The sequence below is a fragment of the Giraffa tippelskirchi genome, chromosome 12, assembly GCF_054371585.1.
Source record: "Giraffa tippelskirchi isolate mGirTip1 chromosome 12, T2T-mGirTip1v1.2.pri, whole genome shotgun sequence".
NCBI classification, from domain to species: Eukaryota; Metazoa; Chordata; class Mammalia; order Artiodactyla; family Giraffidae; genus Giraffa; species Giraffa tippelskirchi.
In genome coordinates, this window is record NC_137286.1 from 72,473,097 (window position 1) to 72,485,552 (window position 12,456).

Here is a 12,456-nt window from a genome sequence, read left to right on the forward strand (position 1 = left end):
GGCAGAGCCGCCGGCCTGAGAATGAGGGCGCTGCTGAGCCCAGGGGCTGGGATGGCCCGTTGCTGCTGTGGTCCCAGAGCTCCACCCGAGACCTGAGGGAGGCCGTCTGCCCGTGAGTCCTCTCCCGCTTGTCTGTCAGCTTGTTTGAACCATGCTGGGTTTTCTGCCCAGCCGGCTAAGGGGAGTCCCTGGAAATGCAAGGGTGTGGGTTTTGGCAGACTTCAGGGAAGACATGCCAGATGAGCCTGGGAGACTCCAGCTTAATCTGGATTCAGGAAATATCTCTTCGGGCCAGCTAGTAATTGTAGGATAAGCCTAATGAGTCTTCACAGGATGAAGAGAGTAACGTGCCAAGGTAGCAATCGATGTCCTCATTCGAGAGGATGATGAAGCTGGTGCTCAGAGAAGGGGGGAACTTGGCCACAGCCAGGAGGTGTGCACCCAGACGGAACCCCCAGATCCGGCCATTTGAGCTCAGGGAGGCCACTGGTGTGGCTTGTCCCTGTGGCAGGGGCCGAGGCACGCAGCCCACCCTGATTCCTGCGGGGGCCTGACTTGGGAAGTGCCATCTGGTAGCTTTGAGACTCACCAAACCAAATTGCACTGGAGAGAGGAAGGACACCTTCCTTCATCCACCCCCCACCCCCGCCGGATTCCCACATACCCTGACCCCTTTCTCTGGATTTCGGAGCCATTTCCAGAGTCCCGCTCATATGACCTCATTCGAAGTGCACTGTGGACGAGCTGCCATCTGCAGCTGCTACCACAGCAGCCAAGGGCTTTATCTCCCGAGTACCTCCCTTCCTTTGGAACTTGGGGGCCCTCTACTCCCCACTTGCACACCACAGACCTTTGCTGAGGATTGTGGGGACCCTCACTCAGTTTGCAGCACGTTGTAGCCATCCCTGTCCTCTCAATACCTCCCTTGCCACTCAGCTTGTGAGCTCCTTTGGAGCAGCGTGGCCCACCTGGCTGCAACGGCAGAGACACAGCTGACAGTGAAACAACAGCTTCGATCTGACAGCCAGAAAGCTCTGTCAAAAGGGACCTCCCTCTTCACACCGTAGAGGCTTTAGGAGCCGCCAGGGTTTGGGAACCGGTGCTGGGGCCAAAATGACTCCACAGCTGTTTTCCTTCCTGGGGAGGGTTCTGGCTCGAGTGGGAATGGCTCAAGTCTCCTAAGGTTCTGAAAGCCCACTGTGTGCAGATTCACGGTACACAGAGAGGAGAAGGTGGAGTCCTGCCCTGGAGGTGGTCACAGCTCACGGATGAGCCAGGCAGGCAGGCAGGCAGGCAGACAGGCAGGGCATGAGAACAGCTGAGCTGCCTTCATGAGTGAATGGTGTGGGGGCAGAGGAAGAGAAGCCGGTCTGCTCCCTCATGTGGTGCCCAGGGCAGGTTGTCCCCAGAGGAAACCCTTACGACGGTGAGGACTCTCACTGCTGTTTCCCAAGGGGTTCCGTCGGTGCGTGTCTTCCCCGGAGCGGTCAGGCCGTCTCTAAAGTACACTGGCCATGGGCATTGCCTCTCCTTGGAACTTCCCATGTGTTTCTCTTTTGTATGGAACAGTGATTTTTCTAGAGGGGTTCTGGGCCACAAGGTTGTTGGGTCATTTGCTAGCCTTCTGTCATGAAGAACGCTTTCCTGGGCGTTGGGGTGGTTTGTTGTTCCAGCTCCCTTTCTTGGCTTCTTTTGGGAGCTGGTGCAACAAGAGGAGCTCAGCCTCTGCCTTCTGGCTGAGATGTCACCCTTCAAACAGCAATGCCTGCCTGGAGATAATGATGGCATTTGCCAAAAGGGCTTCGTTTGGCACATGATATCTTGAAAGGACGTACACCGTCCTTTCAGCTATCAAAGGCTAGTTCAAATGACATAAAAATGAGAACTCTCCAATGGAGTCTTACAGTAGGTGGAGAGTCCGAAAAAAACTCCTTCAGTCATTTCACTGAGAGTCATTGATTGGGGACACCAAGAATATAGGAAGGAATGCAGAAAGAAAAGATGAAATTGTGGTCAGGATCGGGGGGAGGGATGAACAGGGCCTGCTTGCCTTGAACCCAGGCTTTGTTGGCGGGTGGGGCATAAAGATCGAACGGGTCTGAAACTACAGAGTGGTGATGGTAACACAGTATCACCAGAGTTACACAACAGTGTTCCCAAATTGCAACAATGATGAAAAAGTTTACTAATCCCAACTTAACCAACAAAAATAGACGAAACCATACAAAAAGTAAAACATCACCAGAAAGGTGGAAACAAACCAAATGCAAAGCAGTTCAGGGGAAAGGAACTCCATGTCCCCTGGGGGCAGACCGAGTTGCCGGCGTCCACGGTGAGCAGACAGGGATGGAGGCTGCAGAGCCGACCGCTCCCCTGGACATGGTGTTTCCGGCAAGGGCTCTGGGTCTCTGTCCAGAGCGGGGGCTCGTTCTTCCTGCAGGGGCGGGTGAGTCATCGTCGGCGTCTGGGTGTTGCGCGGGAGCCAGGGCAGGCTCTCCCTGCCGAGGCGGTGACTCCTCCTCTGCCTCGGGTTCTCCTGCCAAAGCCCGAGCAGGTACAGGTGCACGTGGATGTGGAGGTTCTGGCTGAGGGGGTGGGACATCAGTGCCTGGGGCTGGGGGTCCTGCAGGCACGGAGATGCGATCTGCCCGGTGTGCTGGCCAGTACCCAGCTGGCCTGGTGTCTCTGCGAGGGCAAGTCTCGGTTCTCCATCTGCCCTCGGTGGATCCCTGGGTCCTGCACCTGGAGCCACCACCTCTGTAGGCACAGGTCTGGGAAGTGGAGCCTGGTTCCAGTTGGAGGCCAGTGCTAGAGCTGGGGGAGAAGCAAAGTTTGCCCACAGGCCAGCCTTGGCATGTGCGTATCCCGGGACAGAAAGCTTCCAAGAGATTCCCAAAGAATACCCAGGGTCGGATGTCTTTTGGGACTGAAGTGTGCAAGATGGGGGTGGGGGCGTGAGGCCAGCGCTTGCTGCAGGCCCAGCAGCATCTTTCGGGGACTCGTCCCTGTGTAGCTCAGCACCCCCTCCCCACACACTCCCGTGCACCAGCCCCAGCGTCCTCACCTCTGTGCTCTGGCGTGCTGGGCTCCAGGTCCTCCTGCTGCCTCAGAGGCCGGGGTTCTCGGGACTCTGGGTCGGAGCCGGGTGTGCTGAGCTCCGTGGCAGCCTCAGACTGGGCCGCCGGGTGTATCCTGGGCGGTGTCTCGGCAGCAGGCCTTCCCCGCCTCCGCTTCGCCCCCGGTGGGGCTGATGCCTCCGTGGGCACGCTCACCTGGAGCCTGCACTGGGCCTCACGGGCGGGGGGCTGGTGCTCCGACCCCTCCCTTTGGGAGGTGGACGGGGTGTCCCCGTCCTCGGCCTCATCACGTGGGAAGCTCTGCAACGACAGTGACCGTCAGCCAGCCGTGCTGGGAGTTTTCCGAGCTGGTCCTGGCCAGTGGAGCCGCTGCTTCTGCCTGCTCGAACTTCTCTTCCCAGAAGGGTCAGAGACGTGTGTCTGCTCAGATCCCCACCCGGGAGGAAAGAGACCCACCTGAGGGTGTGAGGTCAGCCTGGGCGGCCGGCGCTGCCCGCACTCTCCCCATCCCAGCCAGCCTGCTCTCCCCTGGGGTGTGGACACAACTTGTCCGCAGGCTTCTGACCCCACATCCGCCTGGGCTTCCTTGAGGGAGACACACCCCGAGAAACCCGCATCCACACACACAGGCAAAGGACCCGGTGTTTCCGGGTGGCATGGGAGAGGTGGCCTGGCCCGGCCTGGGGCTCCCCGTGTTACCTTTCTGTTTCTCCGGGCAGAGGGCCAGAGGCCTCTCGGGGGTGCCCTGAGCCAACGTCGACAGGGTGCCCACGCACACTGCCTGTGAGCTCTCCTGAGGCCCCGGCCTCTGGGCAGGGGCAAACAGCAGAACATCCTGGCAGCAAGAGATCTGGCTGGGGGCTCCTCTCCGCTCTGGAGGCCTGGATACCCGGGTTGCGGGTTCTGTTGGGTTCTGTTGCCGGCAGGTGACATCATTTCCTGGGGTTCGTGCTGAGGTCCCTTCCCCAAAACTTCCCAAGGGAATCTCTGGGTTTCTGACTGCTCGACCACCCCCCTTAGGCCATGTGCAGGCACAGTGACAGCCACACAGCCCAGCCCACAGCCCTGGGGAGGCCTGGGTGCAGCCAGGGCCTGAGCTCCGAGGACCCCGCTGCTCTCAGACCAGGCTCCTTCTTCTCATAAGTGGTGTGGCCCTGGACAAGCATATGCCCCTCAGGGTTTCCCCAGTCTCTCCATCTGCAGAGTGGGGGTCATTCTCCCATCTGTTTCCTAGGTCTGTCGGCCTACGAGCAGCTCCGTGCCTCTCCACCTGGGGCCGATATCACGTGGAGCTTGTGCGCCGAGACTTCAGAAAGAAAGACTCCATCCAGGGCTGATACAGCACAGAATGGGGCAGAACGAGGCCTGGATGCGCCGTGGTACCCAGGAAAAGGCACCGCCCCTCCTGACTGTTTTGAGACCCCGCATCCAAGTTGGAGGCCCAAAAGGAAGACTCGAAGGTCTCCCTCTCTTATAGAAAAGAGTAGCCAACTTTCTGGTCCTCTGTTTCCATTGAGATTCTGTTCAAGTGTCCCAGCTCGGCTTCTGCGGGTGGCTGAGCTTCTAAGGGCTCCCTGCGTTCTTGTCTTTTCCTCTCCAAACCTTCCGTCCTTTTCCCCCTTCTGGGGTGGATGGGCGCTGTCATTGCTTCTACCTTCGAGACAGATTGATGAAAAGTCTGGACCATCGACTCCTTTCCTCTCTTTGGTTCCGTGTCTCTCTCTGGCTGTGTCCCTCTCTTTTCCTTTCTCGATTCAGTCTGTGTCTTCCTCTTTCTCTCTCGTGTGTGGATGGATGGATGCTAGGAATGCACATGTATATGATTAGATGAGGGTTATGTTTTAGGGATGGGTTAGAGGGAGAGAAAGGCTTTAGGTCGGAGTTGGTCATGGGGGAAGGGTCAAGGGTGGTGGTGGTGTTTCTTGGAATCTGAGTGCTGTGCATTCTTCGTCTCTTTCCATATGAACCCCTTCTCAGATACACCACTTGCAAGGAGTCTCTCATGTTCCGTTTCCTATCTTTTGCATGTGTGAATGCTTAGCTTCTCTGTTGTGAAGAGGTTCCATTGGATGGAAACCCATTGGTGTACTTCGTTTCCCTCTTTCCCTTACTTGAAGAGACCCATTTCTACCTCCGCCCAGCAAATGGCAAGGAGACTCTGATGTTAAGGAGCCTTTGACCTACGCTTCTTTCTAGCTATCTCATGACATCAGTCTTTAGGGTGAGGTTTTTCCCCGATATTGAGGTGGTGTGAGATCAAAACCAATAGCGTTCTTCAGATGTAGCTGTCTGGTTTTCCCATGGCCATTTATTGAAGAGGCTTTCTTGTTCCCATTTGGATATTCTCCCCTTCTGTGTCAGAGATGAGTTGACCATGGATGCCGGGGTTTGTTTCTGGACCCTCAACTTTATTCCATCGATCTGGATCTGTGTGTGTTGTTGTATTCCCAATAGCATACTGTCCTGCTGCTGCCGCTGCGGCTAAGTCACTTCAGTCGTGTCTGACTCTGCGCGACCCCATGGCCTGCAGCCTACCAGGCTCCTCCGTCCAGGGCATTTTCCAGGCAAGAGTACTGGCGTGGGTCGCCATCGCCTTCTCCGATACTCTCCTGAGGATCCTAGTTTGGTCGTCTAATTTCCTCTCACACAACCTTGGATGTCCGTATCGGGGCTTTTTCGTCGGATTGTATTGACAATTTAGGCTCTTTTCTGTTTCCGTAACCCCTTTTGCAATTCTTTGTTCGGTGCGACAATGCATTGGCATTTGGGGAGGAATAGCATCGAAGCTGTGGATTGCCTTGTGGGGCTGTGACATCATTTTCCCAATAGGAATTCTTTCAAGCCCTGAGCACAGCTTCTCTTTCCAGTGATTGGTGTGGGCTTGATCTTCCTTCTTCCATCTCTCGCCGTTTTGTGAGAACAGGTCCTTCCTTCCCTTCTGGGTTAGATGGACTCGTGGGTATCACTTCAGTGAATGGCATTGTCAGTGGGGGTGATAATTCCCTTCTCATTGGAAGACTTTGCTGTGAGTATTAGAAATGCAAGTGATTTCTCTTCCCCTTCCTCCCTGTCCATCTCTCAGAGCCACCAGGAAACAGAGGCCTCATCCAGGGTCACACAGGCCTGAGGGAGTGCAACTAGACTGTTGTTTCTTCAGGCCCTCAGTGCTGGACATCATCCGGGATACTCTGTGTGTGTCTTCCTCAGTCTGGTGTCCCTTCAGACCTTTCCCTAGTTTTCACAGGCTTGTTGTGTTGGTGTTCTTTGTCTGTTTGGAGACACATCCTTGAGAAGCTTTGTGTTTCCACTCATTCGTCTCGCGATGTATGACCTGTCTTTTGCTTTTGTAATGAGGTCTTTCCCACAGTAGATATCTTTGATTTTGCAAAGTCCACTGTATTCTCTGGGTTGTTTTGTGGACTGCCTTTTAGTTTTGTGTGTGAAGACTCAAAGCACGTGTCCAGTTTCTGCTCATTGTTCTTCTAGATTTGTGACAAGTTTTCATGGAAACTTTGTCTAGGGATAACTGGAAGTGAACTCGGTGTAAGGTGTCCAGTCTCCATCTCCATTCATGTCATGCCCTGCAGTTTCCAATTCCCTGTTCCTGAGTGGTTTTGGAGACCTTGTGGGAAGTTTGGTTGCATGGGAGTTTGCATTTCCACCTTGAGTAGATTCCCACTGTTCCGCCCTCAGGGACACTGTCAAGGGGGAGTGAGGAGCAGCCTGCACTTCCAGCAGTGGCCACACGGTGGGGCGAGTGCTGCTCTCCCCTCTGGGAGCCCCAGGCCACAGGCATCCCAGTGAGGAGCCAGCTCTGTGCTCAGCTGAAAGGAATTAGACTCTCAGGAGCCTCTGAGCCCTTGCCTTTGGATCACCCAGGGTGGGCATTTACTGTGACAGAAAAAAATTGCCCTGAATTCCATGGACGGAAGAGCCTGGCTGTGTAGAGTTCGTGAGTTGCCGTGAATCAGACACAACTGAGGACACAAAAACTCAATAGACTAAAACACTTTTGGGGGGTGGGGGGAGTGAAAGGGGGTGATGTGGGGTTTTTTTTGTCGTATATAATAGCCAAGGGAAATCTAGTTTAAACCTAAATTCACATAGATGGGAAAGGTATAGCTCTCCGTCACCCTATTAAAAAAAAAAAAAAAACTACTTAACTTTTCTGAAAGTTTATTTAGTAGCTTCCTTGAGCAGTTCATTGTGAAGCTTTTTTTTTTTTTTTCTGTGACATTGGCCTCATTAAAAAGTACGGTTTGCCTTTACTGGATAATTTTGTTCATTGGTTTGTTAGGGTATCTTGGTAATATTTGTGTTTCCTGGGGAGCATGGTCACATGACCTGGCCCTGGCCAATCGGTGCGTTCCAGCTCCCTGGCCACTGTGATTGGCTCCGGACTGGGGCAGTGCCCAATCGGGGCCCAGGGCCGGGCCTCACGTTGGAAGCCAGGGGAAGACGAGCTCTCGTCCTGCTGGGGTAGGGGAAGGGGTGGGGCCGGGGGAGGTCAGGCTCCAGCAGTGGGAGGGCCTTGAGGTCCGCCTGCGGCAGTTGGTGACCTTCCTGCTCCCCTCAGGGCAGAGCCGCCGGCCTGAGAATGAGGGCGCTGCTGAGCCCAGGGGCTGGGATGGCCCGTTGCTGCTGTGGTCCCAGAGCTCCACCCGAGACCTGAGGGAGGCCGTCTGCCCGTGAGTCCTCTCCCGCTTGTCTGTCAGCTTGTTTGAACCATGCTGGGTTTTCTGCCCAGCCGGCTAAGGAGAGTCCCTGGAAATGCAAGGGTGTGGGTTTTGGCAGACTTCAGGGAAGACATGCCAGATGAGCCTGGGAGACTCCAGCTTAATCTGGATTCAGGAAATATCTCTTCGGGCCAGCTAGTAATTGTAGGATAAGCCTAATGAGTCTTCACAGGATGAAGAGAGTAACGTGCCAAGGTAGCAATCGATGTCCTCATTCGAGAGGATGATGAAGCTGGTGCTCAGAGAAGGGGGGAACTTGGCCACAGCCAGGAGGTGTGCACCCAGACGGAACCCCCAGATCCGGCCATTTGAGCTCAGGGAGGCCACTGGTGTGGCTTGTCCCTGTGGCAGGGGCCGAGGCACGCAGCCCACCCTGATTCCTGCGGGGGCCTGACTTGGGAAGTGCCATCTGGTAGCTTTGAGACTCACCAAACCAAATTGCACTGGAGAGAGGAAGGACACCTTCCTTCATCCACCCCCCACCCCCGCCGGATTCCCACATACCCTGACCCCTTTCTCTGGATTTCGGAGCCATTTCCAGAGTCCCGCTCATATGACCTCATTCGAAGTGCACTGTGGACGAGCTGCCATCTGCAGCTGCTACCACAGCAGCCAAGGGCTTTATCTCCCGAGTACCTCCCTTCCTTTGGAACTTGGGGGCCCTCTACTCCCCACTTGCACACCACAGACCTTTGCTGAGGATTGTGGGGACCCTCACTCAGTTTGCAGCACGTTGTAGCCATCCCTGTCCTCTCAATACCTCCCTTGCCACTCAGCTTGTGAGCTCCTTTGGAGCAGCGTGGCCCACCTGGCTGCAACGGCAGAGACACAGCTGACAGTGAAACAACAGCTTCGATCTGACAGCCAGAAAGCTCTGTCAAAAGGGACCTCCCTCTTCACACCGTAGAGGCTTTAGGAGCCGCCAGGGTTTGGGAACCGGTGCTGGGGCCAAAATGACTCCACAGCTGTTTTCCTTCCTGGGGAGGGTTCTGGCTCGAGTGGGAATGGCTCAAGTCTCCTAAGGTTCTGAAAGCCCACTGTGTGCAGATTCACGGTACACAGAGAGGAGAAGGTGGAGTCCTGCCCTGGAGGTGGTCACAGCTCACGGATGAGCCAGGCAGGCAGGCAGGCAGGCAGACAGGCAGGGCATGAGAACAGCTGAGCTGCCTTCATGAGTGAATGGTGTGGGGGCAGAGGAAGAGAAGCCGGTCTGCTCCCTCATGTGGTGCCCAGGGCAGGTTGTCCCCAGAGGAAACCCTTACGACGGTGAGGACTCTCACTGCTGTTTCCCAAGGGGTTCCGTCGGTGCGTGTCTTCCCCGGAGCGGTCAGGCCGTCTCTAAAGTACACTGGCCATGGGCATTGCCTCTCCTTGGAACTTCCCATGTGTTTCTCTTTTGTATGGAACAGTGATTTTTCTAGAGGGGTTCTGGGCCACAAGGTTGTTGGGTCATTTGCTAGCCTTCTGTCATGAAGAACGCTTTCCTGGGCGTTGGGGTGGTTTGTTGTTCCAGCTCCCTTTCTTGGCTTCTTTTGGGAGCTGGTGCAACAAGAGGAGCTCAGCCTCTGCCTTCTGGCTGAGATGTCACCCTTCAAACAGCAATGCCTGCCTGGAGATAATGATGGCATTTGCCAAAAGGGCTTCGTTTGGCACATGATATCTTGAAAGGACGTACACCGTCCTTTCAGCTATCAAAGGCTAGTTCAAATGACATAAAAATGAGAACTCTCCAATGGAGTCTTACAGTAGGTGGAGAGTCCGAAAAAAACTCCTTCAGTCATTTCACTGAGAGTCATTGATTGGGGACACCAAGAATATAGGAAGGAATGCAGAAAGAAAAGATGAAATTGTGGTCAGGATCGGGGGGAGGGATGAACAGGGCCTGCTTGCCTTGAACCCAGGCTTTGTTGGCGGGTGGGGCATAAAGATCGAACGGGTCTGAAACTACAGAGTGGTGATGGTAACACAGTATCACCAGAGTTACACAACAGTGTTCCCAAATTGCAACAATGATGAAAAAGTTTACTAATCCCAACTTAACCAACAAAAACAGACGAAACCATACAAAAAGTAAAACATCACCAGAAAGGTGGAAACAAACCAAATGCAAAGCAGTTCAGGGGAAAGGAACTCCATGTCCCCTGGGGGCAGACCGAGTTGCCGGCGTCCACGGTGAGCAGACAGGGATGGAGGCTGCAGAGCCGACCGCTCCCCTGGACGTGGTGTTTCCGGCAAGGGCTCTGGGTCTCTGTCCAGAGCGGGGGCTCGTTCTTCCTGCAGGGGCGGGTGAGTCATCGTCGGCGTCTGGGTGTTGCGCGGGAGCCAGGGCAGGCTCTCCCTGCCGAGGCGGTGACTCCTCCTCTGCCTCGGGTTCTCCTGCCAAAGCCCGAGCAGGTACAGGTGCACGTGGAGGTGGAGGTTCTGGCTGAGGGGGTGGGACATCAGTGCCTGGGGCTGGGGGTCCTGCAGGCACGGAGATGCGATCTGCCCGGTGTGCTGGCCAGTACCCAGGTGGCCTGGTGTCTCTGCGAGGGCAAGTCTCGGTTCTCCATCTGCCCTCGGTGGATCCCTGGGTCCTGCACCTGGAGCCACCACCTCTGTAGGCACAGGTCTGGGAAGTGGAGCCTGGTTCCAGTTGGAGGCCAGTGCTAGAGCTGGGGGAGAAGCAAAGTTTGCCCACAGGCCAGCCTTGGCATGTGCGTATCCCGGGACAGAAAGCTTCCAAGAGATTCCCAAAGAATACCCAGGGTCGGATGTCTTTTGGGACTGAAGTGTGCAAGATGGGGGTGGGGGCGTGAGGCCAGCGCTTGCTGCAGGCCCAGCAGCATCTTTCGGGGACTCGTCCCTGTGTAGCTCAGCACCCCCTCCCCACACACTCCCGTGCACCAGCCCCAGCGTCCTCACCTCTGTGCTCTGGCGTGCTGGGCTCCAGGTCCTCCTGCTGCCTCAGAGGCCGGGGTTCTCGGGACTCTGGGTCGGAGCCGGGTGTGCTGAGCTCCGTGGCAGCCTCAGACTGGGCCGCCGGGTGTATCCTGGGCGGTGTCTCGGCAGCAGGCCTTCCCCGCCTCCGCTTCGCCCCCGGTGGGGCTGATGCCTCCGTGGGCACGCTCACCTGGAGCCTGCACTGGGCCTCACGGGCGGGGGGCTGGTGCTCCGACCCCTCCCTTTGGGAGGTGGACGGGGTGTCCCCGTCCTCGGCCTCATCACGTGGGAAGCTCTGCAACGACAGTGACCGTCAGCCAGCCGTGCTGGGAGTTTTCCGAGCTGGGCCTGGCCAGTGGAGCCGCTGCTTCTGCCTGCTCGAACTTCTCTTCCCAGAAGGGTCAGAGACGTGTGTCTGCTCAGATCCCCACCCGGGAGGAAAGAGACCCACCTGAGGGTGTGAGGTCAGCCTGGGCGGCCGGCGCTGCCCGCACTCTCCCCATCCCAGCCAGCCTGCTCTCCCCTGGGGTGTGGACACAACTTGTCCGCAGGCTTCTGACCCCACATCCGCCTGGGCTTCCTTGAGGGAGACACACCCCGAGAAACCCGCATCCACACACACAGGCAAAGGACCCGGTGTTTCCGGGTGGCATGGGAGAGGTGGCCTGGCCCGGCCTGGGGCTCCCCGTGTTACCTTTCTGTTTCTCCGGGCAGAGGGCCAGAGGCCTCTCGGGGGTGCCCTGAGCCAACGTCGACAGGGTGCCCACGCACACTGCCTGTGAGCTCTCCTGAGGCCCCGGCCTCTGGGCAGGGGCAAACAGCAGAACATCCTGGCAGCAAGAGATCTGGCTGGGGGCTCCTCTCCGCTCTGGAGGCCTGGATACCCGGGTTGCGGGTTCTGTTGGGTTCTGTTGCCGGCAGGTGACATCATTTCCTGGGGTTCGTGCTGAGGTCCCTTCCCCAAAACTTCCCAAGGGAATCTCTGGGTTTCTGACTGCTCGACCACCCCCCTTAGGCCATGTGCAGGCACAGTGACAGCCACACAGCCCAGCCCACAGCCCTGGGGAGGCCTGGGTGCAGCCAGGGCCTGAGCTCCGAGGACCCCGCTGCTCTCAGACCAGGCTCCTTCTTCTCATAAGTGGTGTGGCCCTGGACAAGCATATGCCCCTCAGGGTTTCCCCAGTCTCTCCATCTGCAGAGTGGGGGTCATTCTCCCATCTGTTTCCTAGGTCTGTCGGCCTACGAGCAGCTCCGTGCCTCTCCACCTGGGGCCGATATCACGTGGAGCTTGTGCGCCGAGACTTCAGAAAGAAAGACTCCATCCAGGGCTGATACAGCACAGAATGGGGCAGAACGAGGCCTGGATGCGCCGTGGTACCCAGGAAAAGGCACCGCCCCTCCTGACTGTTTTGAGACCCCGCATCCAAGTTGGAGGCCCAAAAGGAAGACTCGAAGGTCTCCCTCTCTTATAGAAAAGAGTAGCCAACTTTCTGGTCCTCTGTTTCCATTGAGATTCTGTTCAAGTGTCCCAGCTCGGCTTCTGCGGGTGGCTGAGCTTCTAAGGGCTCCCTGCGTTCTTGTCTTTTCCTCTCCAAACCTTCCGTCCTTTTCCCCCTTCTGGGGTGGATGGGCGCTGTCATTGCTTCTACCTTCGAGACAGATTGATGAAAAGTCTGGACCATCGACTCCTTTCCTCTCTTTGGTTCCGTGTCTCTCTCTGG

The 12,456-nt window shown here is 56.5% G+C and overlaps 1 long non-coding RNA gene across 1 annotated transcript in view; it reads left to right on the plus strand.

Annotated features, from left to right (window-relative positions):
• LOC145529722 (uncharacterized) overlaps positions 1-12,456 on the plus strand; it is a 25,155-nt gene continuing 12,699 nt past the window's right edge. The window contains exons 1-2 of the long non-coding RNA XR_014071312.1: positions 1-112; positions 7,654-7,765. This is a non-coding gene — a long non-coding RNA (uncharacterized LOC145529722). The remainder of the gene's footprint in view (positions 113-7,653; positions 7,766-12,456) is intronic.